The sequence below is a fragment of the Canis lupus genome, chromosome 22 (assembly GCF_011100685.1).
Source record: "Canis lupus familiaris isolate Mischka breed German Shepherd chromosome 22, alternate assembly UU_Cfam_GSD_1.0, whole genome shotgun sequence".
In the NCBI taxonomy this organism is placed as follows: domain Eukaryota; kingdom Metazoa; phylum Chordata; class Mammalia; order Carnivora; family Canidae; genus Canis; species Canis lupus.
Genome location: NC_049243.1, coordinates 34,657,018 through 34,684,464, shown reverse-complemented (window position 1 = coordinate 34,684,464; position 27,447 = coordinate 34,657,018). Strand labels below are relative to the sequence as shown.

Below are 27,447 nucleotides of genomic sequence, written 5' to 3'. Positions count from 1 at the left end.
TTTTCCTCAATATTGGTTCCTTTCTCTGCCAAAATCAATTTCAATTTTTTCTAAAGTGTCTTGAAATGAAAAGGGATTAGAAGCACTCAATATGGCTGCATTTAATTAGTTCTGTGTTAGAGCTAATATTCATACTTATATATATTAAAAAAAAACAAATACATTTATATGTGGCAAGAGGGAAAAGGATACTATAGTTACAGACATTAAAGTCTGATATATTAACTTTCATGGATCCAAATGCATTGAATTGAAATAAAATATTTGAATATTGAATACTGAAAAATTTAAAAATAAGGGGCACCTGGGTGGCTCAGTCAGTTGAGTGTTTGCCTTGGGCTCAGGTCATGATCCCAGGATCCTGGGATTGAACCCCTTGTCTGCTTTTTCCTCCTCTCCCTGCTCATGCTCTCTCTCACTCTTTCAAATAAATACATAAAATCCTTTTTAAAAATCTTATTTATTCATGAAAGTAATGGAGAGAGAGGCAGAGACATAGGCAGAGGGAGAAGCAGACTCCCTGCAGGGAGCCCAATGCGAGACTTGATCCCAGGACCTGAGGATCAAGACCTGAGCCAAAGGCAGATGCTCAATGACTGAGCCATCCAGGCACCCCTAAATATATAAATTCTTAAAAAAATTAAAATTGAGGCATCGACATTTTGCTAATAAATCAATTGAATTTTTGATAAATAAGTAGGACAATGTCCCACCCATTCTATAAACATGAAGGATGTCCTATTGCATAAGCACAATGAACAAGACAGGCTGAATTACATGTTGTATGGCAAAATATTAAATATATAGGAAAATGACTTTATATCACTAAAAAGGAAATCAATCAGAGAAATAAAGACATCAAGTATGCAAAAATTGGAATCTAAAAAAGTAAGCATCTCAGAAACTCCAGGTATATTTATGGATAACTGAAAATCTTTTAGCAATTTGAGTAGACTTTTTTTTTTTTTTTAAACAGGAGGCGGAGCCCTTCCCATATGGAAGTGAAAAGATAAAGTTGCGAAATCCAAAACCTACATCTTTAGTTAAAAAAAATAAACCAGAGTAAAATCAAATCCACAGGGAGATACATGAGAAATCAATCACCTGTCTCAGGTGCCTGGGTGGCTCAGTCAGTTAAGCATCTGCTGGGCTCAGGTCATGATCCCAGAGTCATAGGATTCAGCCCTGTGGCAGACTCCCAGCTTAGTCGGTAGTCTGCTTCTCCCTCTCCCTCTGCCTACTGTTTCCCCTACTTGTCTGTATGCACATGTTCTCTCTCTCTCTCTCTCCCTGTCAGATAAATAAATAAATAAAATCTTTAATAAAAAAGAGAAATCACCTGTCTCAAGCAGTGAGTGGTTGGAAAGTAGGGGAAAACCAACAAAACAAACCTTAGAAATTTTACAACTACAAGCAGCATGCGAGTTTGCTACCCAAATATAAAAATAACCTCAGATCTAACAATCCTGGAGGCAAGAAATTACTTTAAAATAGTCCTTGGTTGTTAGTAATCCAGGTACCTAGTTAACCAAACAAAATTCCCTCTAGAGGACTTCTTCCAAGAATCGTCACAGGAAAAGTTTGATCATACATGGTCAACAATAAAAAAATCTCAGACTGCACAGGAAAACAAGAGTCCACAATGGAGTGCTGGCAGAGATAATAGCCAGAGAAAGTAGTTGTGGAATCATCAGATACAGAGCAAAATACACCCACACACATAAGAAGTTGAGACACTCTTTCATGTGTGTGGCAAGATGTTATCTGGAAAAAAGTGTTTATAGTAACAAATACATTGAAAATGGGAAATAGGTCTCTGAGTGCATTAGCAGCTTGCTTCCACTTATTAATGACAAACGGTGTATCTTTCTTCAGCCATCCCTCTCCTCCTCTTATTGCACCCCCTCTTCTCCATGATTTCAGGACAGGATTGGTATTAGGAATCCTGGGAATTGTGCATATTGTATCAATAATTTAATTTCATAATGCATCAAATACCATAAGAATAATAGAATCAAGATATTTGAGCAAATAATAGCTATGATATTTGAACAAACAATAGCTATGATGGGGTTTGGCTTTCATGCAGTCTTATCAGAAAGAGATCTACATTTTATCATCACAACCTGCTTTTCAAAAAGAGGAGAATAAATAAAGCTGTGGTCAGGGATGAGTAATTAGGAAAATTGTCTCATGTGTGGCTTAGTATATTATCTCCAGGAGTAAATCCTAGAAGTACTGTTTAGGAAAGTGATTTTAAATCTTACACAAAAAGGATTACAGGATCAAAATATCTTGACACATGAAAGGGTTAACTGTTCTGTGTATAAGACCTTTTTTTTTTTTTTAAGATTTTATTTATTTTCTTGAGAGAGATAGTGAGGGCACTCTCAAGTAGACTCCCCACGGAACATGGAACCCCAGGCAGGCCTGGATCTCACAACCCTCAGATCACTACCTGAGCTCAAATGGAGAAGATCTTTGTGTTAACTCTACCCAACTGGGACAAACATGGGGTATGTACCTTCTGATGGGTATGTCTACGTGTGTGGATGTGAAAGAAAGAAACCCCTGGGGTATGATAATCATGTCGCAGATTGTGAATTTAGCTAGATTTTTTTTTCTTTTAAGATTTTATGTATACATTTATGAGAGACACAGAGAGAGAGAGAGGCAGGCAGAGACACAGGCAGAGGGAGAAGCAGGCTCCTGGGATCCTGGACTCGATCCCAGGTCTCCAGGATCACACCCTGGGCTGCTGAGCCATTCGGGCTGCCTGAGTTTAGCTAGATTTAACTGCGACTTTGAAACCATGAATCTATGAATTCATGCAGATCTCATTCTTTCTCCTTGGAATTAGCGTGAGACCGAGCCATCCTTGTGCCCTCAGACTTTTTTAATATTTAAAATCAGTAAGCCATAAATGTACATTTGACATTTTCTTTCTCCTAAATGTTAGAGAATTTTAGGTTACTCCCAAGGGGTTATATTTTTTAAATCAAATTTTATACCTATGCTTCCATTTTTAATTTTAATGCATTTTGATTTGAGATAAATATCAGAGATTATTAAATTTCTCCTTGGGTAATTTTTTCTGGTATCTATATATAATATAATATAATATAATATAATATAATATAATATAATATAATATAATATAATATAATATAATATAATATATAATATAATAAATTTATTTTCTGGTATTTATATTGTGTATAGATGTGTTTATACATGATGTATGTTTATGAATAGTTGTGTTTATGCTGTTGCATATTTGCTTGTGGTTGTATTTTTGCTTTCGGTTTTATGTTTCTGCTTGACTTGATTCAAGATATCTTTTTGTAATGAGCATATCTCAACTTTTAATTTGGCAACTTTGCTTTTTAAATAGTATTTAATAGTTTTTATTGCAGATGGATCCTTCCCTTTGAAGGCTAGTTCTACTTTCTCAGAAGAAACTTTTCTTTTTAATCTTTTTGAAGATATGAATCATACAATTTCTATGTTCCTGTCCTACTCTGAACAATAAATCCAGTTCAAAGACAGTTATTTCTTCAATGCTTTAGGGTAGTTTTTCTTATATATCTATCAATAGGCCTTTTTTTCCTTTTTTTTTTTTTTTTTTCCTGCTTTGGCCTCCTGCTTGTTATATGTCTTTCGATGCTGTGGAAAAGCATCACTGGAAAGTTTTATTTTTTTCCCTCTTTAACAGTCTCTTTGTAACCCTCTCAATTCACTAGTATTAGAAGAGTTTTGCCCTGTTCCTCATGAGTTTTCCTTCCAGCTATTGTTGCTGTTACCAAAAACAGTTTTGTTGCCCAAGGTCGGTTTCATTTTTCTTTCTTTCTTTCTTTCTTTCTTTCTTTCTTTCTTTCTTTCTTTCTTTCTTCTGTTCTTTATTTATTTCTCTTTCATTTTTTCTTTTCTTCTCTTCTTCTTTCTTTCTTCTTTCTTTCTCTTTCTTTCTTTTTCTTTCTTCTTTCTATTCTTTCTTCTTTCTTTCTTTCTTTCTTTCTTTTTCTTTCTTTCTTTTTCTGTCTTCTCTCTTTCTTTTTTTTCTCCTTCTTTTTCTTCTTGTTTTTCTCTCAATCTTTGTCTTGGCTAGGTTTTATCTAAGAATAGGTAGAAATTAAATCAGAATTTTATATTCTCACTTGTTATCAGAATTAGGGAAGAGAAAGAATAAAAACCTTGTAGCCATTATGATCTTGCAAATGACTTAAAGAGTATCCTAGAGAAAATAAGGAATTTAGCTTTTTTTTTAATTTATAGGGAGAGGTTTAAGTCTAACTCCATATATTCTTAGCTGAAAATATCATGCTATATTTGGGAAGAATATTCCTTCTGAAAGTTTGGTACAGAGTATCACATAATGTCCCATTCTCAATGTATAAATGACCTGGCATGGCATTATTACCTACTGTCTCAATTCTTCCTGAAAAGCTCTTTTTTTCTTTCTTTCTGGAACATTATATAGATCCTTTGCAGGCATCTGTCTATACTTACCTTTTGACGATTTTATGTCAACAATATTACTTTTTGCTTCTGTGTTCCAGAAAACTGAAGAGTACAAAAATTAATTCAGTGAAGCAGTTCAGGTAGATGAGGGATTGAACTCAAGAAATACGAAGTTTTTACAAAGAAAAAAAAAATCTTATCTACCAGTATGTTTTAGAATCCAAAAGAAAGAACCAATTCAAAAGATCATTATAATATCAAAGATTTCTAGAAATAGTGTCAGTTACTTAACTGATACAAGAAGAAAAACAAAGATGTGGTAGAGAAGAGAAGAGAGTTATGCCTAATTTCAAGATATTAAGGAGTTTGGGATGTTGATTATATATACAACTAAAATTGTTTAAAGGGCAGCTCAAAAAAGGCTAAATTGCTGTTCAGTAGAGATGAGTAAAGTTTTTAATTTCTGTGTTTATTAAATAATACTCTTCCTTATATATTCTCTACAGTTTTCAAAATGCCCTAACAATTTTAAAGCTAAAGGATCATCCAAGAAATAATTTTTAACACAAGGAATCTAGCACGTGTCCTTGCATTTAGTGGTTAGTTAACATCTTAAAATCATAAATCCATGTAGAAGTACAAAGTATTCAGAAAAAATTACAAAATATTCTACCAAGAACTCACAATAAAGCTGGGGCTAATTTAAGCATATATATATATATCAGTGGCAATATCTGAAGTTTGTTTTGTTTTGTTGTCCCTACAGGACATTTGCTCCTGGAACCTAGTGAACAGACACCAAAAATGCTGCTAGACATTTTATAATGCCTAGGACAGCCCCCCACACAAAAATAACTATATAATCCAAAATTTTACTAGCGCTGAAATTTAGAAACTGTGATCTATACTGATAGGAAAAAGACACTAATGGAAGAAAAAGAAGGCAGGGGAGTGGAAAAGTTAAGAGGAAGAAGAGGAGCAAAGAGAGAGGAAGAGGAGGAGGAAGGTGAGGACAAAGAAGAGAGGGGGAGAAAAAGCAAGGTAAGGAAGAACGGAAGGACAAGGGAGAAGTGGGACATTTTGTTGATATATTAAAGAAGGAATCAAAGGCATTTTCCACTTGATTTCCAGGTTTCTTTCTTAGCATCTCTGTATTTGGAAAATAGTCCAAACAATCACAATCTAATAGAAATACTTTATGTGATTATGTTCAGATTTTTTAAAATTAAGGACTATTCCATAGTTCCCTAGACTATCAAGATTTTGAAGTATGGGTTAAATCCACCAGAAAATCAGGATCCCTGGGTGGCACAGCATTTTGGCGCCTGCCTTTGGCCCAGGGTGCGATCCTGGGGACCGGGGATCGAGTCCCATGTCGGGCTCCCGGTGCATGGAGGCTGCTTCTCCCTCTGCCTATGTCTCTGCCTCTCTCTCTCTCTTTGTGTGACTATCATAAATTAAAAAAAAAAAAAAATCCACCAGAAAATCAACTACAATTATATTGTCAATAAAGATGGGTGGGGGGAAAAAAAAAACTTCCCAGTAATCATGAATTTTGTACATAAGTATTAGGAAAATGCCCAAACTAGCATATTTAGGAATGACTTGATTTCTGAATATTCCTCCCCATGTAATTAATGTGACTGATAATTGTATTTAAAGATTTAAATTTCAGATGAAGAATTAATGAGTATACTTCATACAGCATTAATTTATATATTGTTGACAGTTCCTTGTTAATGGAAAATAAAAATAATAGCTCTGTTGTAATCGGGAAGCAATTGCTGTTTAATCGGGAAGCAAAGTCTTACTATGAATCAACAGAAACAATCAAATAAGAGTTTTTCAGAGATAGCAGGATATCCATGGTGAAACTATCAATTTCATATTAACTCTATTTCATAATAATAAAAACTGCCCTAAATGGTTTAAATAAATTTAAAGCATAATTAGAAGATATTGTCTGATTTATATTAATATTATGAGGAATAAATTAATCACTTTATTAGACCAATTGAATTTTCTCAAATTAACTAAAGTTACAAGCCCAAAATTGGGTTTTTATTTATTCTCTTAATTTTATAATACATATATGTTTATAAACTACATTTAAAGACACAAGTAAATTTTATTTTGTAGAGAATAGTCTTTATAGAAACCGGTTTCAAGGAAAATGATTATATATTTTCAGTCTTAGAATTTGTTCAGAAAATTAGAGTGAAAAATAGTATTACATATAATTACAATCTAAGGTCACCATTCTTATGAATAATACATGTATTATCATCTCCAAAGTACAGATTGAGATCACCCAATATTTTCTTCCTCAATTCATGGATTGTCATCTGCCTACAAAGAGAGTGAAATAACCTATACAAATGTATATTTCAAGTTTTTTTTTTCATTTAGAAAGATTTATCTTCCAATGATAATAATTTTTTTCTGTTAAATACACTTCTATTTAATATGCACAAAAAATTGATATGTAAAAACAGAATTCTCACTAATCAGAGGTTAATAACTATTATATTTTTAAAGTTTAAAATAAAAATAGAAAGATACTACTATTTTCTTGTTCATTATAAAGATATAGGAATACACTACTTTCTTAAATCTTGGAAGAGAATGATTGGAACTAATGATCTGAATAAAACCATAAATTTACTCTCCAACATTTGAAATCCAAGGAAATCATGTATCAGTGTATGAGATAATGATCTGAATAAAACCATAAATTTACTCTCCAACATTTGAAATCCAAGGAAATCATGTATCAGTGTATGAGATAGTAATTATTCACTGTTTTTCTTTCTCTCTTTCCCTTTAACAAACATTTAAGACACTATGTAAACTTACTCTCTGCCTTCAATAATTAAGTCCAGTTATTAATTAAGGTCACTACTTTAAGATTTTGGAATAATTTGCTATTTCTCCCTGCATGACATATGCACCTTAATTGCTAGAGAAAAGGAACAATCCAATCTATATCTTTTGATACTAATATGTCTAGCATATAACTACTTTATTTTTGAACTGGTTGATGTTTATTACAAGGCGGTATGAAATCACAAGAAAAGATAGAAAAGGAAAGTGAAAAATAACTATCATTAAATAGGTAGGGAAAAAAAATGGAATCCTTTGATCTTTTATAGTTTTTGTCTCTTTTTCCCAAACATGTGCCATGTGATGGGTATGTGATTGCAATGTATTGGGAGCAAAAATGGAACGGATTGTGCTACACTAAGAAAAAATATTTCTTATGGCCTATGTGGATTTCATAGTCACTTAGAATTTTAATTGCATTTAACTATTTTATATTGCTTATCTTCAATGTAATCTTTAAATTCTCAAATATAATACAAGCTCCCAATTAACTTTTAGACAGAAAGGACTCTTTTTCATTGAGTTATTTGGCATTATCACTATGTTAACCTGTGCAGATTATAATCATTTTTTCTCTGTATGTGTGTGTATGATTTATATTAAGGCTAGCATGTGAAAGAAATTTAAAATCATTAGGATAACTATTTTATTCATTTAACATTTTAATTTTTTAATTTAGCAATTTTAATAGTTTCATATAATAGGAAAATTTATATCACACCAAAAATTTATAAAGATATAGACAACAATCTAATATCATAAAATTTTAAGTATATAAAGATAAACATTAATATAATTCTCCATAATACAATTAGTTTATTAGTATTTCACATATTCTAGCTAAATATCTTTCTAGGTACTAAAAGTTGTTTGCTTATCTGGAGCTAAATAAATGTGCCAAGGAATTGTGACATATTTATACCCAACATGAAGAATTCTAAATTTTATTGGAATTTTGAAGGTTTTAGAAATAATCTTGTAAAGAATTTTACTGCGGTGTCACAATCATAATTTTGGTAAATAACTGCACTTAGAAACTCAAGACACAAGTACTGAATCTGTGTTTTTTGTTTTGTTTTGTTTTGTTTGTTTTTAGATATATGAAATATTTGCTGCTAACCTTTGTTTTTGCAATTCAGGTCTTTGTGGCATTAGAAAACTTGCTTGTGTTTGCATTTTCACTGTATAACAAATGCTTACCCAGCAAGGAAAAAACATAATACAGTCTTGCCTAACATATTTTATACAGAACATGACCATAATCCAACCCCCTTGATCTGAGGAAAATGTAAACACAGTTATCCTCCATATATGTGCAAAAATACCTGGAATGAATATATTAATTGAAACTTCAAGAAGTTTTCTTATTTTTGTTTATTCCTAACTATATATTCAAACAACTTATTTTCTTACATTCTACTGAAATTGATATTTTTTCTGAAATTTTATTTTTAATTATGAATTAAAATGTAGTTTTCAAATATGTAACCTTGACATTTGGCTACACTCCTTTTCATTTGTCCTGTTCTGAAATTTATTTTTTAAAGATTTATTTATTTATTTGAGAGAGAGAGAAAGCATGTGCATGGCGTAGGGGTACAGCGGTCGGAAAGAGAATCTCAAGCAGATTCCGTACTGAGCACAGACCCTGACAGAGGGCTCAATCTCAGGACTCTGAGATCATGACTGGAGCCAAAATCAAGAACCTGATGCTTAACCGACTAAGCCATCTAGGCAACCCTGTCCTGTTCTGAAATTTAGATTGACTTAATATTAGATATTGTTTTCTGACTCCTAATTTTATGTAAATCATCATAAAAGTAAAGTTCTTTCAAAATTAATGTCTATCAGTAATAAGGAGTTTGAACTATTGTTTTCTTCTCATAATCACTCCTCTCAATAGGGAGGCTCTTATTCTTAGAACTATACATAGAGGGAAAAAAATATATTTCCAAATCCAAAGCCAATTTTTGGCAGTCTGTCCCTTAATACACCTTTGCTCAATAACAATAGTGACTATTTTAACTGTTTTGCTTTATTTATGGTAGTGAAATAGAGTACATTTAAGTATTTATTGGAATACTAAGGAAACCTTAGACAGGGTGCCCCTTTGTAGCAAAAAATAAAAAAAAATGTATTTTTGAAATAGGTGCAATAATTATGAAGTAGATTTAAAATAATGTAATGTCTGTTTCAGAAAAAAATGGACTTTGATTCAATTAATTAAACTTCAGAAGTAATGTTTTCCTTAAATACATTGGGGATGAAAAGCCGATCTTACAGTGTATTTTGGAGTTTAAGTAAAACAATTTGCCTTTAGTATCTAATGTAGTAACAATAATATGTTCCATTTTTCCAACATAAGGCCATTTTCCCTCATTAGGTATTAGTTTGACTTGCCCTCTCCTCCCTCTCTCTCAATACCTATGTCTAGATCTAGATATCTAGAGTCTGTATTTGTTGAGAAAGAGATAGAAAGAGAAAAAAGAAAGTCAAGTTCATGAGAAAAATGTATGATTAATTAATCAATAAACATTTCTTGATAATAAATAAAGCCATAAGAAAAATGTAATCTTTGTCTAAGGTATGTATAATTCATTGGGGGCAATAGGGTATTTACAAATGAAATGATAGTTCTAGGCATTAAATAATGAGTTGCAGGTCAGAGTCACATAATTTCTCAAGGGTTTTTTGAGGTCGATGTTATTCAGTGCACCACAAGGGATTGATATGCACTTTGTTCACAAAACATTGCCAAAGTAGTTTCTGATATTTGTCATCATTTAACATTTCCCTTTATTATGATGATAATTAATAGTCACTAACTTCAATTCCTGGAAGCATAAGAAATTCAAGTTAGAAGGGTGCTTTAAGGTCAATTTGTCCAATACATTAATTTTGCCAATAAGGAAAGTTAAATACTTTCTTTCATTTAATTTCAGAATAGCTGAGAATTAAGGTCAGACTTATAAAACTCCATAATTGTACTCCGACATCAATTGCTGTGCTTCTATTATTCTATAATTATTTTACTCCTCAACATTCTTCCTCATTAGTTTTTCTTTTGTTTCCTCCTCCCATACTTTTTTCAAAACTCACTATAGTACTGTTTTTTGAATCTAGAATAGCCTGATGCTACAGATGTGTTCCTCAAGATGTCATATTCTTTTTTCTCTACTAATGTCATACTAATAGTGATTCTGCAGAGAGGAAATAGAAAAAAAATTCTTTATATATTTATTCATATAGTATTTTATCAAATGTTTAAATAGGTATCCAATTTCCAATTAATAAATATGTAAAATATAGACTAGCTATGAATAAACTAATGCCATTGCTCTGTTTTTGGTAATTGTATATATTACAATCTTGGTTGTATTAGTCAACTATTATTTAAATTATTTTATATATCTCTATATTAAAAAACCCAAAATGATTCTTTATATTTAGAGTTAATAAAGGGTTTATTTTTAAAAATAAGAATTATATATTAAGATACTGCATTATATTAAATCTGATTTGATAATACACATTGAAATTAACAGATTATTAAAATATCTTTGAATATAAATATATGTCATAAGATTAAGATTGTCTAATAGTTTTATGGTTATAACTTCTGTTCCCTCTTATTAATATAGAACAAGGAATCTTGGACAGGAAGAATCTATTCTACCTATCTGGGATTTAGGTAAATTTGTCTCAGACTTCCCAGTTTGACTTATGAGAACATAGAGAAAAACCACAAGATTTCAGTCAATAAAGGGTTTCTTATTTCCTATGATCATGAGTGTTACCTTACCTATTTGCAAGCAGCCCATTTCAATTGCATCTTAACTACCTAACAGCCAAACTCAACCCTCTTACTAGTTTCTACAAAATCCCACTAAGTAAAATATATTATAAAGCTGTCAATTTTAATGTATTACTGTTAAAGGATCATATCACATAAGCTACTCCATGGCTCTCTGACTTGCAAACTTGCAAAACCCCATAAAATTATATGCCTCCTTTCTATTACCTTCTTTCTATTATCTTCCTAATGTCTCTGCTTGGGCTTGGGATTCTTTTATTATGAGCTTTTTATTTTTTTTTTAATTTTTATTTATTTATGATAGTCACACAGAGAGAGAGAGAGAGGCAGAGACACAGGCAGACAGGAGAAGCAGGCTCCACGCACCGGGAGCCCAACGTGGGATTCGATCCCAGGTCTCCAGGATCGCGCCCTGGACCAAAGGCAGGTGCCAAACCGCTGTGCCACCCAGGGATCCCTATTATGAGCTTTTTCTAAGTTAGTTTATAAATTAGTTTTAACAAAAGTGTTAAATATCACAATAAAAAATTCTGGTACCAGGTACCAAGAGTATAATATTTCCACCATTACCCTCTAATGAAGTCTGGCATAAATCCTTAAACAGATTACAATGAGTAGTCAGAGTTATCTTCTACCATGGAGCATTCTTCTGGGTCCTATTGGAGCACCACGATTTTTCATAAGACTCAGCTATTTACCATTGAGTTAGTCACTTTTTTATGCAGAATCTTTCTCTGATTTTCTATATATACTTGCACTACCTTCTTTCTAAAATAGCTTTAATAGATTTTTGTTAAATTGTTTCTAAGCATCTGGGCTTTATCATATACATATTACAAATAATACCTAACAGTGGATCTGGATTTTTTGTTTCTTTTTTCTTATGGTTTTCTTGATGATGTGTGTGCTTTGAGGCCTTTTTTTAATCCTCTATATCACCAGCATTCCCTGAGCACTGTCAGTGAGGGGCTGTTTCAAAAATCCTTTTGGCAAAAGGAGTGCCTTCCTGATTGAAATATAATCTAAAACTTCATTATGTCATTTTTGAATATTACTTTTCTTTTTCAAAAAAAATTAATACAATACTGTGTTTCACTCAAGAATATTTCCTTTTGGATGCTACGTAACTCATGTCAAATCACTATTCCAATTAGAAGCTAAAACAAATTTTTAATTTTCATTGTAGTCTACCACATTGTTAAATTTATCAAATAGTTCTTCATAACTTTAAATTGATTAAATTAACACTTCACAAGTACATAGCCAATTAAAAAAAAATGTTTTATCTTTAACTCCTGTTTTGTCTAGGCTGTTGATGCTTTGTAACCAAACTCGTTAGTAACCTAGATTTTCCTAAATCCCATGGGCACAATTCAATCTTTATTTTGCTTTCTTTTGCTTCAGCATCGATAAATGCTTTTGATCATTCTCTCCCTTATGGAATATTATTTTCCCCTGAGTTCCCTGCTTAGAATCCTATTTTTCTTACATTTTCTTAGTCCTATCTTAGCTACTTTTCAGAATTCTTTATAATTTATGCTTCCTTTAGCCAATCCTTAATTGTTGAGGGCAACCAATATTAAATTTTAGTCTTATTTATTTTCAATTCTAAAAACTTTTCAGTCAATATTATCTACTCCCTTCTCTTTTAAATTATCATCTAAATTGTGTGTCTTCTGATTCTTTGTCTCACATTTATTAAATCCCGATATATCCAAATTAAATTTTTATCTCTGGGAATATTTGTGTTTTCTTTACACTCTGTACAAGGTACTATCACCCATGCATTATCCCCAAATATCCCTAAATATAGGAGTTATTCCTAATCTCTCTCTCTCTCTCCCCACATACATTTACAAATTGCCATACTATTTACCACAAACTAAGATTTCAAATATGTTCATCCTTTATATCATAAACAAAATCTATTTAATAGTGTCCAATACCTTCACTTTACTGGAATACTACAACAACCTCTAAACTCTTTCACTTTCTATTGGTCTTCTCTGTCTTAAAACAAATTTGAAGTTCTCCAAACAGAGCTGCATATCATGTTACATTCCTTCTTTGAATCCTTCCATTTTTCCCTTTGGAATTTAGAGGATAGTCGAGAATCCTTGTTTTTAACTGTCATCCTTTCCTTCATAGTCTTTCATCTTTGACCTCTCATACATAGGTTCTGCTTGTAGCCAATTTTCTAGCAGATATTTTAGTGTAGCATTTCTTAGGTCCTAAGCTTCTGACATGTTCCTTTTTTTGTGGAACCCCTCCCCTCCTTGTTCCATCTGACTAACTCATGTTCATTTAAAGTTTCAATAGGAGCATACCTTCCTTGGAGAGGTTTTCCCTACAGTCTTTTTTTTAAAGATTTTATTTAGTTTTTTGAGAGACAGAGCATGAGAGAGAGGGAGGGCACAAGCAGGAGGAGGGGCAAAGGGAGAAGTAGGCTCCCCACTGAGCAGGGAGCCCAATGTGAGGCTGTATCCCAGGACCCCTGAGCCAAAGGCAGACTAACCAACTGAGCCACCCAGGTGCCCCTTCCCTACAGTCTTGTTGATCACCTGTCGACATACTCCTCAAATGTGAGTATGCTATCATTATATTATCAAATCTATTTTTAATCCTGGATTTATGCTTCTTCAATTAACTGTGAACTATAGGAGATCAGACATCATGACTGTCTGTTTAACACCCAGAGGTCCTAGCAGGTTGAAATTTTGTTACATTTTTTGCAATCATTAAAAACAACTAAATATGTATATTTAAACACTTCTTCATTGAAATATTGAAAAAAATAATAAAGAAGTCTCTGCTTCTTAAGCTATTTTAAGATGTTTATTTATTCCTGAGACACACACAGAGAGAGGCAGAGACATAGGCAGAGGGAGAAGCAGGCTCCCTGCAAAGAGCCTGATGTGGGACTCAATCCCAGAACCCCGGGATCACAACCTGAGCCAAAGGCAGATACTCAACCACTGAGCTCCCAGGTGTCTGAGACTTCTTTTTAAGTAATAATAAATAACAAACTTCTTAATACACTGTATCAAACCTACCACATATTACTATCAATTGAGTGATATGAACCTATCTTCATATATTTGTATTAAGATTAAAGATCAGTTTCTGGATATAAGCAACCTTACCAGTTTCATTATTAAATAGTATATAATAACATCACTAATAGAATGATTTCTGTGTTTTTCATGTAATCAGCTTAAAATACCATTAAATAAATCATTCTTTTCCAAAACACTTAATGATTACAAAGGATATGGAGATGTGTGTCTATGCGTGTGTGTTGGAGGGAAGTGTTTTAGCATAAGAAATTTAGAATTACAGAGCTCTTGTAAACTAATGGCACTTTTAAAATCAAATATACCCATTAATTTATTAAATTACTAATATCTAGTTTTAAGAGCTGGTTACTGTAGGCAATTTTGTTTCAGTTATTTTAGATCTCCTAGTCACTCTACTATAGTCTGTGAGATGGTTAATAAGGGTTCTTTTTTCCTTCTTATTTTGTTATATTTTTCATTTTTTATTTTATCATTGAGAAAAATGAAGTTTGGAGATATTAATATTAACCTTCCCATAGTCATACATATAATAAAAGCTGTGTATCAGAGAGGGCAATAACTCTGTTGAATCAAATCCCATGTTTTTAATTTATTTACTTTTATGATGCAAAATAGCATTTTTAACATAAAGATTTTTAAGGAGAAGAAAAATCCTATTTTCTTAGGAAAAAAACAAAGTTTTAAAACTTAAAATAACAATCATTGTAGGCTAAGCATCATTGTAAAATTTGGCTACATTGGGACACTATTTTAAGTTTTAATACTGAGAGCCGTTTCTCTACCGTAATTTAGGGCCAGAAGAATATGGATCTTTAAACACTATAAATTTTGACTAGACTGAACAACATGTTCTGAGAACCTCTTATGTTAGTAAATTGAACACCAATAAAAAATAAATTAAAAAAAGAAACTGTGGACCAAAATGCTTGCGATTTGTTAAAATGCTAAGCATGAAACTTAGAATTTCAACCAGTAAGTTTATATTTAAGAGGAAAAAAACATTCATTCATTCACTCCCTTTCTGATATTTCAGACACATTTCTTCTCCCTTCCCTTATATTCCCTTTCACTATTATTTATATTTATTTATATTCCCCAAATGAATGAGAACATATAATGTTTGTCCTTCTCCGACTGACTTACTTCACTCAGCATAATACCCTCCAGTTCCATCCACGTTGAAGCAAATGGTGGGTATTTGTCACCAAACATGCACCCATACAAAGACAGGTGCATGCGTGTCCATGCATGTCCATAATTCTGTTTATTCATGATAGCCCAAAACTGGAAACAATGCAGATGTCTATCAAATGGTGAATAGACTTTTTAAAATGTTGTATACAGGTACAGTTAAATGCTGTTCAAAAATAAACTGAAATAAATGAATGGTATGTGAGATAAGATGAATGGCCCACATAAACACTATATAAATGCATTTATATTTTAAAAAACTACAGAAGACAATATTATAGAGATAGAAAGTAAGCAAGTGGTTTTGGGGGGCAGACAATGGGCAAAGGATTGACTGCAAATGGCCATATAAAAATTTTATGTGAGAGTGGAAGTGTTCTCAGACTGGATTGTTATGATGATTACCCAATTGTATGAATTTACTGAACTATAAAACATTTTAAAACAGGTAAATTTTATGGTATATAACTTATATCTCAATAAAGCTGTTGAACAAATTAAGGGTAATATATGATATATATGACTTACCTGAGGGGCACCTGGGTGGCTCAGTTGGTTAAGCATCCAACTCTTGTTTTTGGCTCAGGTCATGATCTCAGGGTCATGAGATTGAGTCCTGCATCAGGACCTCTGCTCATCAGGGAGTCTGATGGAGATTCTCTTCCCCCTCCCTCTCCTTCTACCCCTTCTCCTGCTCACATGCACTCTTTCTCTCAAATAAATAAACCTCTTAAAAAATACATTACTTGTTTGACCTGTTGTAAGAGTTCGAATTCCTTGAAATTCCTGAGAGCTACTTATAGGAGAAAGCATTTTGAATGGTTTAGTCGAGCTATTAGCAGTGGCATAGAGTTCATAAACTACCACATTCTCTGTATTTTTTATAAAGAGGTACATAGAGAATATACACAGTTTTTTTACACCATAAGCTTCTTAAATGCTTCTTTATATATCTATGACTCCAAATAAAATGTTGAATTCATTTCAAGTGCCTATTCTTCCCTTCTTTTTCTTCTCTCCATGGTGGTTTTCTTGCTTTTAGTACATTTTGGTCAAATATGAACTACAACAGCTGGACTAATTTTCTGACAGCAGCTGTCAATCATCTCAACTATTTTTTCTATTCAGTCCAAATAAAATTAAGCATAATAAGGAATACAAGGAATCATTTTTAAACCTAACCAAGATTTTCACCAATTCTTAATTATAATTCTTATATATCTATGTTCAAATATTTTTTATTCCACTTCACCAAACTCTAGTGGATACTGATTGTAACATAAATTTCTTTCTATTAATGTTACTACTCACACATACACAGATATGAAATAGAGAATCTTTTTCTCTATATATATAAGAGAAATCTATCATAGAAATCTATCATGCTATTTGTTCTCTCAAATGAAGTAAACCCTCATTGAAACAGATGTCATAATCAATATGTGATATGTGTCTGTAGATATACAAGAATAAGGTAATTTGCATTCCTAAGTAACCGACATATATAGGGAAGTTCTTACATCACAGTGTGAAGAAGGAAGGCATTTGCAAGTAAATACACATATAATATACAAGTGTTGGGGACTATGGGTAATTGTGATATTATGTCCTACAAAAAGGGATAAGTCTAATTACATGTAGCCATTGTCATACAGAAATATATATCAGGTCTTTCAATTAATTTTACAGAAAGCAGAAAATTTGATGTTTCAGTTTCATTATTCAACTAAGAATTCCAGTGTTTATATTTAAATATTGGCTTAAGTATTTTAAAATTGTGTAAGCCAAAACAATTCAAATCTTTACAAACAAGTTTGGCCTTTGGTGAGTTGCTTGCAACATCTGGTAAATTCACATTTATAGAACTTTCATGGCATACCATGCCTTTCATGGCACGTGCATGCACATACACATGTACTCACACATGCACGGAGATAGATACATGTACACATATACAATTTCAATACACTATGATGTTCAAAGTTTGTTTTCAAGTTCTTGGATTTATTTCATTGGTAAACCTCTCACATTTTTTCATAGTAATTAACCTGCAAGGGTTTCCAAATGCCACTTTATCGCAAGTGCCATAGAAGCTACTTTAAATAATATAGTCTCAGCTATTTTTCCAAAAGAGTTTGAAACTTTAAAAGATCTTTATTAACCTATTTTTCCTTTTTTATTTATTTTTTAATTTTTATTTATTTATTTATTTATTTTTATTTTATTTTATTTTATTTTATTTTTTTTTTATTTTTTATTTTTTTATTGGTGTTCAATTTACTAACATACAGAATAACACCCAGTGCCCGTCACCCATTCACTCCCACCCTTTTTTAGAAATAACTTCTAATTCCTAAAAAAGTACTTGTACACTGGTATAAAAACAAATTGCCAAGTGAGAATTATACTTAAAGATATCTGGACATTTATTATTGTATGAATCTAATCTTTTATTTTTAACATCCAGTCCCTAACAACATTCTCCCCAAATGTATCTAGGCTAAACAATATATCTAAAATACATACATGATATTTAGTAGTGTAATAAAGGACACCATGACATCTGTTTGAAATCCTTATATATCTTTGGAAATCTTTGAAACAATGAATGGCTCTGTTGACCATATTCATGGCTCACCTCCACCATAATAGCTAAGTAGAACAATGATGCTCTGTATTATTTAGGAATTACCTACTGCAAATGGCACTGGCAGGGGCTTAATCAAATAGGGGTTGTTTTGATCATATAACAAGCAATCCATTGTAAGTTTTGAAATCTGTACCACAACGCCATTAATCTCTTAGTCTTTCTTCCTTCCTTCTCACTATTCCTTCCCCCTTCCTTCCTTCCTTCCTTCCTTCCTTCCTTCCTTCCTTCCTTCCTTCCTCTATCCTACTTTTAGTGTAAATCTTCAACCTCAGTTGCTTCACAGTCTTGAGACATCTAGTATATCTCTAAATTCATATCTGTTTTTCAGAGTTTAAGAATAAATAATCAAGGAGTAGGAAGATGAATATCCTGTCAGGAAAGCTAAACAACTAGAAATATTACATGAATTTGTACTGAGTTATCACTGGGAAAACTATGAGATCTGTCCATGCCTATCTCTAAAAATCTAGGAAATTGAGTTTTTTGGGTTTTATTTTAGTTTGGACAAATGACCTCCCCGCCAACAAAAACAATATCAGATTTCCATTATTCAGAAAGAAGAGCGGAATAGATCTTGGATAGCAGCTATGTGTTCATCCATGTTCGAAATCCTAGATTGTGACCCCAAATTCTAACTTGCATAAAAATTAGAACTCTTAATGTTTGGGTCTCTGCAGTGTTAAAAACAAATAAAACAAAAAGTCATCAGACTTCAGAATCCTTGAACAATGATTAGTTGTCTCATGCATGGTGATCACCCGTAATACTTTTAGATTTTTCGACATGTGCTCAATGTTTTCCACTTACTCCATCTGCTAAAACAAGCCCCTTCTCCATCCAAATTTCTGCCACGATACTGTGATGATAACTTACTTTTCCCTCTTGTGCTTCATTACATATCCCCACTAACTCTGAGATTCTCTCAGCTATACGTATTCTTTTGGGTATTATTGCTAGATCTCTTACCCTAACAGTTTTGCCTTGTGAGGAAACCATTATGGGATTATTATATATACAATTATTTTAACTAAATACCAACTATCCTTTTAATGCAGCTTCCATCTTAATACATCAACTATCATTTTAATGCAGCTTCCATCTTAATACATTTGTAAGAGTTAACTAATGAATTGTGGCTATCTTCAGTCTCCTTATTAATGAGAATGTTAATGAGAACATGGAAGGAACCTCAGATATTTGAAATAGGGATTTGACTTTCAGGATATTATATATTAGTCCTACTTCTGAAATAGTCTTTATTTGACAAGTTCTGTGTGCAATCAAATTTATTGAGAATATTGGACCTTAAAAAAATATGCATGTAGGGAGAGGGGTTGAGGTGGAGGGAATGGAGTTTGGTGTTTGCTGCTTAGAGAATCTATTTAACTTTCATACTTTGGATATAGAACCCTTTTGGGAAGGATCCTAGTAATTCTTCTGGGAATTATACCTAGGATACAGAAGTTCCTATTTAGAGATTGTGTCATATAAAACATATGAAGCTTCTTTAAATATGAAGTATGATCATTGTCAATATATTTATAATTATAAATTTCATTATTTAATAAAAACATTTTGCTTTGGGTATTTATGGAAAATGTTTAATGTTACTTTTTAATTTACTATATCTCCTGCACTTTCTTTATGAAATTGCTAGAATCAGTACTAGAAAAGTCTACTCATATTTTTGGGGCCTTATATACAATATGTATGATTTTACTATACATTTTTTATCTAAGTTTATTTGTATCTTTGTTGTGGGTTTTCCATTATTTTTTTCTTTGCCTTATGTTTCTCATAAATATTTATTTTGATTGTTTTATTTGATGGAACTGTACTTATTTCTGTATGCTGTTTCATAACCTTTCTGGAAAAGGGCAGAAGTAAATATATACATACATATGAGTGTATTTGTATTACTTTGTGTTCTTAAATAAAATATGCACTACTGCTTACTCATTGAGTTTTATACAAATGAGTTCATATTTAACAAAGATAACCCTGTATAGTATTATAATATGGTCAAATGGAATATATTTTAAAAATATGTTAATAATCTCAAATGATTTAAATTCTTAAAAATATGTTTATTTTATTAATGCAAAAATAATTTATTTTTTGTTTGTGTTCCAGCATTCAGAAATTATAAATTGAGTGAAAACCTATAATCCAAAGACTATTTTATAAAGTTAATATAACATTTAAGGAGGCCCAATGGATCTTTTTTAAAGATAAATAATAACACTAGGCATTTTTCATAATTTTAGATAGCTAGAATTTCAAGTTCAAAATACAACTAGGTTAGTAGTTAAGGTCATCATTTTCTAATAGATTAACTCTTCAAGGCATATTATAACATATTTCATAAAATATTTTTATAAGTTCACATATTTTCTAAAATTCAATTTTATAAAACATTTTATAGCTCATATGTATCATATTCAAGACTAGCCAAAGACAAACTTAGATTCTGTGTGTATTTGCCACACACTGTCAGACTTTGCATCTGTATCATTCATATACCATAAGATTCAAGACCCTCTAATACTGTGGTTGTTATTTTCTTTGTAAAATATTCCTAATGGTACATATTGATATTAAGTTGCCAATTAAGATCCTTCTCTCAGGATGCAAAACCATCATTTCCTTGTTTATATTCTTAAATTAAAGCTGAAATGAGAATAAAAATTATTAAAGTATTATACAATATATCATATAAATAAAAGCCTTTAGCAGTGAGAAAAAGTAAGATAGATGGATGTCAGTCATGGAAAGATATTAAGCATTGAGTTAAGATGAATTTTGACGTTGGTTTACATTTGAAAGTGAGCCATGCAAGCAAAGTAAATGTTTGGTTGTCATGTGGGAGTTCTATAAAATGATTAAATGAAGGAAATGCATCTTGAACCTGTATGTGGAAGAGATAATGCAAGGTGATTATCTCTGCATAGTTCCCTCCCATTTCCTATTTTTTATTTTTGACTGTTCACTTTATGGGTCATTACCTCCACCATACTCACTGATTATATCTGGTCCACTAGATATTGTTTGTCTTGGTTTAGATTCCCAGTAATGCACACCTCAAGACAAGAGTTCAGTCATTAATAGTTTATTTTGAAGATTTGAGAACCACAGTGAAGTATAAAGTTAAAGAAAAGAAAGTAGCTTATGACATGAGTGTTGTCAAGTCAGCCATCACTAAGGGTGACTTCATAATCCCGAGATTTTCTGGGAAACAATGCAAAACTGAAATCATGGCTCATAGCTATTCCAACCAAGGTAATACCTTTACTCATGAGTCTCTATCAGTGTTTTGTTGAAGTTTCCTTTGGGACAACTTTATTTGAACATGAATCATATTCAGCTTCCTATGCTGCATTCCTGGAGGGCGGTGACACCACAGTGCAGAGTTCCTTAGCTGAGTCTTCAAAAGTGTGATCTGTTTTATATCAGGACTACTATTTCTGTATGATTGGGTATATAGAAATCTGACTTCCATGATCCTTTGTTACCTCCTTTTTTGAGTAATGACACCTTTGATCAAAGATAATGTGTAGGATGCTGTGTTATCAATAGTTCATAAATGTTTTTAAAAATAGTACATAAATGTTTAGATTGTGCTTATGACAGAAGAATCACCTTCTGGGCCTGCTTGAATCCCTATCCTTAATGTACACTCTCAGTCTTTTGACACAGTAAATCAGATAATATCTAATTCCTAATAAGCAGCTCAGAATGTATGATCATTTAATGTTATCACTTCAAACCAGGGATCTTCTGGCATACTATATGTATTTTTTAACAGAACACATTTCTCTACTGCAGAAGTAATGATAGCTTTGCTCCAAACCTCTAAGATATATATACTAAGCAGCTTCAAAGATGGCCATGAATTATTTTTGTCTACTGATATTTCCACTATTGTCTAATGCTATCACCTTGAGTATGAACTTAATCTTGTGACTCACTATGATGAATGTACTGCATAAAAGCTTGTGGAAAATACTTTCTGAGATTATATTACCAAGAGACTCAGGATTCCATCCTATGTGCTTTCTCTCACTCTATCTCTCACTTGCCCAGAGGGGAAATGATCTACCATGTTGAAAGTTGCTCTATCAAGAGGTCCAATGGCAAAGGAGGGCTCTGGCTAATAGCTAGTCAGGAATTGAGGTCCTTAGTCCAACAATTCATAAGAAACTGAATGCGGACAATAGCCATGAGAATAAACTTGGCAGTCTTATTTTTTATTAAACCTTCAGATGATCTTCCATCCCTGGCTAGAGACTTGTGAGAGAGATTGAAACATAGGTACCTAGAAATACCATAGTCAGGTTCTTGACCCACAAAAGCCATGAAATAGTAAATATTTCCTGGTTATCGCACATTTGAGGTAATCTGAGGTTTTTATACAGCAATAGATAATGAATACAAGTTCTGAACTTCACCTCTTCTATTGGGATTTACCAGAATTATCAAAGGAAACCTTGAAACCAACCACAGATATTTTTAGCTCGATCATATTTGTGAAAGCATAAGGCTCAAAGAGCAAAATGACTTGTACTGCAGTCTGGACCTTATAGGGAATAATTTCTTATTCTGGACTCCACTCAAAACTTTAACTTTCCAGATAATTCAATAATAGATTAGATTAGTATATCCAAGATTAGATGAGATATTTCTGAAAGGTAAATAAAGAAGCTTAACAAGTGTTATGCATCTTTCTTAGTGGTAGGATATCCAAGAGTCAGCAATGTGTCTTTTACCTAGCAGAGATACCATGCTATGTGTTGTAACTTGACTCTTAAAAACATTACCAAATAGTAGGTTTCCTAATTCCCATTGCCTTATTTTCTACTTCTGTTCCACATGTTTCCTATAAAGATGTCTTACTTAATTGCAATTTCTTAATCACCAGCTAATGTTGTCTAATTAGCATGATGTCCAGCTAATACGATGTTATAATTTCAGTTTAATATTATGAAATATACAGAATGATAATATGATCAAGGTCCCTGTGAAATACATTATGACAGAAAGCCAGATTGCTAACAGTTCTGATTTAAGTAAATAAAAGCATACTTCAGTCTTTGTCATATAAGAGCCAAGTGATTTTGATCTTCCCTAATGGTGGATATAGAAATAAAAATATTAGCCAATAAATATTCATATATCAGGTGCCAGAGATGTGTTGTGTTGCTCCAATAAATATATTACATACTCTACAGTTACTGAATTTGAGACTACAATCTTATTAAATCCATGGTAGTATGCAGTCATCTACAATACAGCTGGATTTATAGAGGACAAACAAGTAAATTTAACAGGGATGCGATAGGACAACAAACTTTGCAAATTTCACATCTTCACTGGTGACAGTTGCTCCTACAATTATTTCCATAATGCACCACTGATTTTTAGTTACTATCATGGCATGATTAGTTAACATTATTGTGTGTTTCCACTGGGTCTTCCTGTCACAATTACCTTTATTCTTCAGATCAGGAGCAAATATTAGAGTTCTACCTTCTGGTAACTATATATGTCCAATGATATATTAATGAATGAGGAAAATAAACACAAGATCCCTTTAGACTCCCTGCAAAACTGTCACTAATGATATTCACTAATTCCTACTCTAATTTTGATCACAATAGTGTTTTGGGTCATGAAAGGCATTAGTACTAGCTCAGACTTAATACTTAAGTTGCCTTGAAAAGTTGTGATATCTCATTTTCCAACTATATATTTACCTTGGAAAACCATTGCTAGTCTCTTTAAAAAGTATGAGAGAAATAGTTAATGCACAGCTTTAGGTGGAGTTGCAACATCCTTTCTCAAGGTAATATTTGTCCTTCAAATAATGGGCTCTGGAACTGTGAATGGATTCTGTTGTAGGAAGTAAGTGATGGACTGAATTTTCACTGTGATGGTTAATATCAGATTTCTGCTTATCAGCTGTCAAGTTTTTACAATTACATAATGGAGTAACACCTTGTTTAGCTGTTATTTATTATATCTCTTGGAAATCATGGTCAGTTAGCAGTCATTCTAGTCTTGATCTCCGTTGAACACAGGTTATCAACCTTGAGTGTGAGAGTTATGTTTCTATTAGGTTTTACAATTCATATATTGGAAAATAATGCAAATATACCTATATGCCTGTCTGTCTGTCTCTGTCTATCTACTGAGAGAGAGAGAATGAAAGAAGAGATATCAGCTTTGATTGATGATATGGATTTGTAAGTGCTGTATTGTAGTTTAGCCAGACAAAGCTTTACAAAAAAAAGTGACATCTGAACAAAGGTCAAAGTGAAGCAAATTTGGAAATTTGTCAAGCAGATAAATACATATCTGGAATCAGAGGTTTCTCAAAGAAAAGGGACAACTAAAGAGAAGCTCCTGGGGCAGGAATATTTTTCACATTTGAACACTAGCAGGAACAGTATGACCAGAGTGGAGTAAGCAACAAATAATAAAAAGCAGTAACAGTTTTTGTAGCATTTTGTAAGCCACTCTAAGGAATTAGGATTTTATTTTCAGGGAAATGTAAGACCATTGGAAGGTATTAGGTAAAAGAAGACAAGATCTCTTTTAGGTTTTAAAAGGATCACTGAGTGTGGTGTGGCAAAAATATGATTCATTGCATGCCCATTTAGTTAATGGTCAATAAAATCATTACTTGTACAATATCCAAATTATTGACACATATCTCAGACATTAAGATTAACAAATAATTCCCCTTTATCATCCTTCTTGGACATAATACATGATATATCCCTTCTTGTTATGATATATTATTTTCCTTATTCTCCCTAATACAGTATCCCTGAAGATTAAACTTCTTATTGAGAGTACTTGTTTGAAAGAGTATCATTTATTAAGTCAATATTTGATTGTTTTATATATGAGTACATATCTTTAATCCACAATTACTTTAATTCAGCCATTCATGACACCTCTGGGACATCCATTCCAAGTAATTTTCACTTCAAACAAGGCATTTGTACTATGGAAGAACTGAGTTAATATATAACTGAATTATATAACATTCTTAAGGAAAGTCTGATATTTGGCATCTGCTAAATGAAAGTTAGCTAATATTATGTTTTTGTATTACAGGTTTTTTTTATTATAAGTAAATGAGTCATTCTTGCAATATAATTGGTACTCCTCTAATATATCCATACAAATTATTGTCTGTATTTTTTCTAAAGATTGAGCTATTCAAGTCTTTGTTTTGGCTTTTTCTAAATACTTGTTGTTTGTGTTAATACATATTAGATTGATTTTATATGAAATTAGACCTAATAAGTCAGGAAGGCATAATTGCTTTGCTGATTTCATTACTAATTAGTCATATGCCAAGGAACAAAGTAGATCTTCACTGCATCCTTCATTCTGATCTGAAAAGTACTGTTTGTAATGCCTCATTGACTGATTTTACATATAGAAGACTCTATGCCATATGTGAAGTATTTTACAGGATATGACATGATATAAAAATGAAAGTTACTGGGATGCCTGGGTGGCTCAGCGGTTGAGCATCTGTCTTCAGCTCAGAGTGTGATCCCGGAATCCCAGGATTGAATCCTGCATTGGGCTCCTTGCATGAAGACTGCTTCTCCATCTGCCTAAGTCCCTGCCTTTCTTTCTGTGTCTCTCATGAATAAATAAATAAAATCTTTTTTAAAAAAGTTACTTATTCCATATTTTAACATATTTGGGGAGAAGGATAAAGTGTTTGAAATATAATAATTTTGCACAAATTTAGTAAATAAGTAAACAAGTTTTTGAAGTGGCATGTTGACCAAAAATTAATTTTTTGTTTGTTTTAATGTTTTTATGTTTTCTAAACTTGAGAAAATGTCTTCCTTGTATAAAACTTATGAATTTTCCATATTAGATATAATTTTTAATATTTTGGTTCTCTTTCCTTTTAAATACTTTATTCCTTCTCTGTTTTTTTTTTTAATTTTTTATTTATTTATGATAGTCACACAGAGAGATAGAGAGAGACAGAGAGAGGCAGACAGAGAAGCAGGCTCCATGCAGTGGGAGCCCAACGTGGGATCCGATCCCGGGTCTCCAGGATCGCGCCCTGGGCCAAAGGCAGGCGCTAAACCTCTGCACCACCCAGGGATCCCTCCTTCTCTGTTTTTAAACAATACCAAAAAGTTGAAAATAACTCAAATATTCAATGATAAAATGATTTGGAATAGTTTATATAACCAACAATGTTGAAAGGATTGATTATAGTTAGTTATAAAATAATATCTAGATTATAATGTGATTTTTAAAAATAACAATAAGATTCGGGGGGAAGGGGCAAGATGGTGGAAGAGTAGGGTCCCCAAATCACCTGTCCCCACCAAATTACCTAGATAACCTTCAAATCACCTGAAAATCTATGAAGTCAGACTGAGATTTGAAGAGAGACCACCTGGAATGCTACAGTGAGAAGAGTTCGCGCTTCTATCAAGGTAGGAAGACGGGGAAAAAGAAATAAAGAAACAAAAGGCCTCCAAGGGGGAGGGGCCCCGCTAGGAGCCAGGCTAAGGCCAGGGGCGAGAGTCCCCAGGACAGGAGAGCCCCGTCCCGGAGGAGCAGGAGCTGCACCGACCTTCCCGGGCGGAAAGGGGCTCGCGGGGAGCTGGAGCAGGACCCAGGAGGGCGGGGATGCCCTCGGGCTCCCGGGGACACTAGCAGACACCTGCGCCCCGGGAGAGCCCCACACCCCGCGGCCGAGCTCCCTAAGGGCTGCAGCGCACACGGCGGGACCGGAGCAGCTCGGGGGGGCTCGGGGGCAGGCTCCGCGGAGGGGGCTGCGGGGCGGGAGCAGCTCAGGGGGCTCGGGGGCGGCTCCGCGGGGGGGGGCTGCGGGGCGGGAGCAGCTCGGGGGGCTCGGGGGCGGCTCCGCGGAGGGGGCTGCGGGGCGGGAGCGCGAATCCAACAGCCCAGGATCCGGCCTTCCCCCGGACAGGCAGAGGCCGGGAGGGCCCAGGACAGCGAGGACGCTCCTGCCCCGAGCTGAGCAGATCAGCGACCCCGCCCGGAGCCTCCAGGCCCTGCAGACGGAGAGCTCCGGGGTTACTGCGGGAGCTGACTCCAGGGCTCCAGAGCTGGCCCCGCCACTAGGGCTGTTGCTCCTGGGGCCTCATGGGGTAAATAACCCCCACTGAGCCCTGCACCAGCAGGGGCAGAGCAGCTCCCCCAAGTGCTAACACCTGAAAATCAGCACAACAGGCCCCTCCCCCAGAAGACCAGCTAGACGGACAAGTTCCAGGGGAAGTCAAGGGACTTAAAGTACACAGAAGCAGAAGATACTCCCCCGTGGGTTTTTTGTTTTGTTTGTTTGTTTTTTGTTTTGT

General features: G+C 33.5%; 1 long non-coding RNA gene across 10 annotated transcripts in view; it reads left to right on the top strand.

Moving 5' to 3' along the window:
* LOC111091669 overlaps positions 1–27,447 on the top strand; it is a 355,249-nt gene that overhangs the window by 168,908 nt on the left and 158,894 nt on the right. For 7 of the 10 annotated variants that reach the window (XR_005376438.1, XR_005376439.1, XR_005376440.1 and 4 more), the window contains one exon: positions 26,461–26,559. The exons of 1 other annotated variant lie outside the window; for it this stretch is intronic. This is a non-coding gene — a long non-coding RNA (uncharacterized LOC111091669). Of the gene's footprint in view, positions 1–5,375; positions 5,440–10,985; positions 11,053–26,460; positions 26,560–27,447 lie in introns of those variants that run through there. 2 more of the 10 variants (XR_005376445.1, XR_005376443.1) reach the window with 2 other exon arrangements.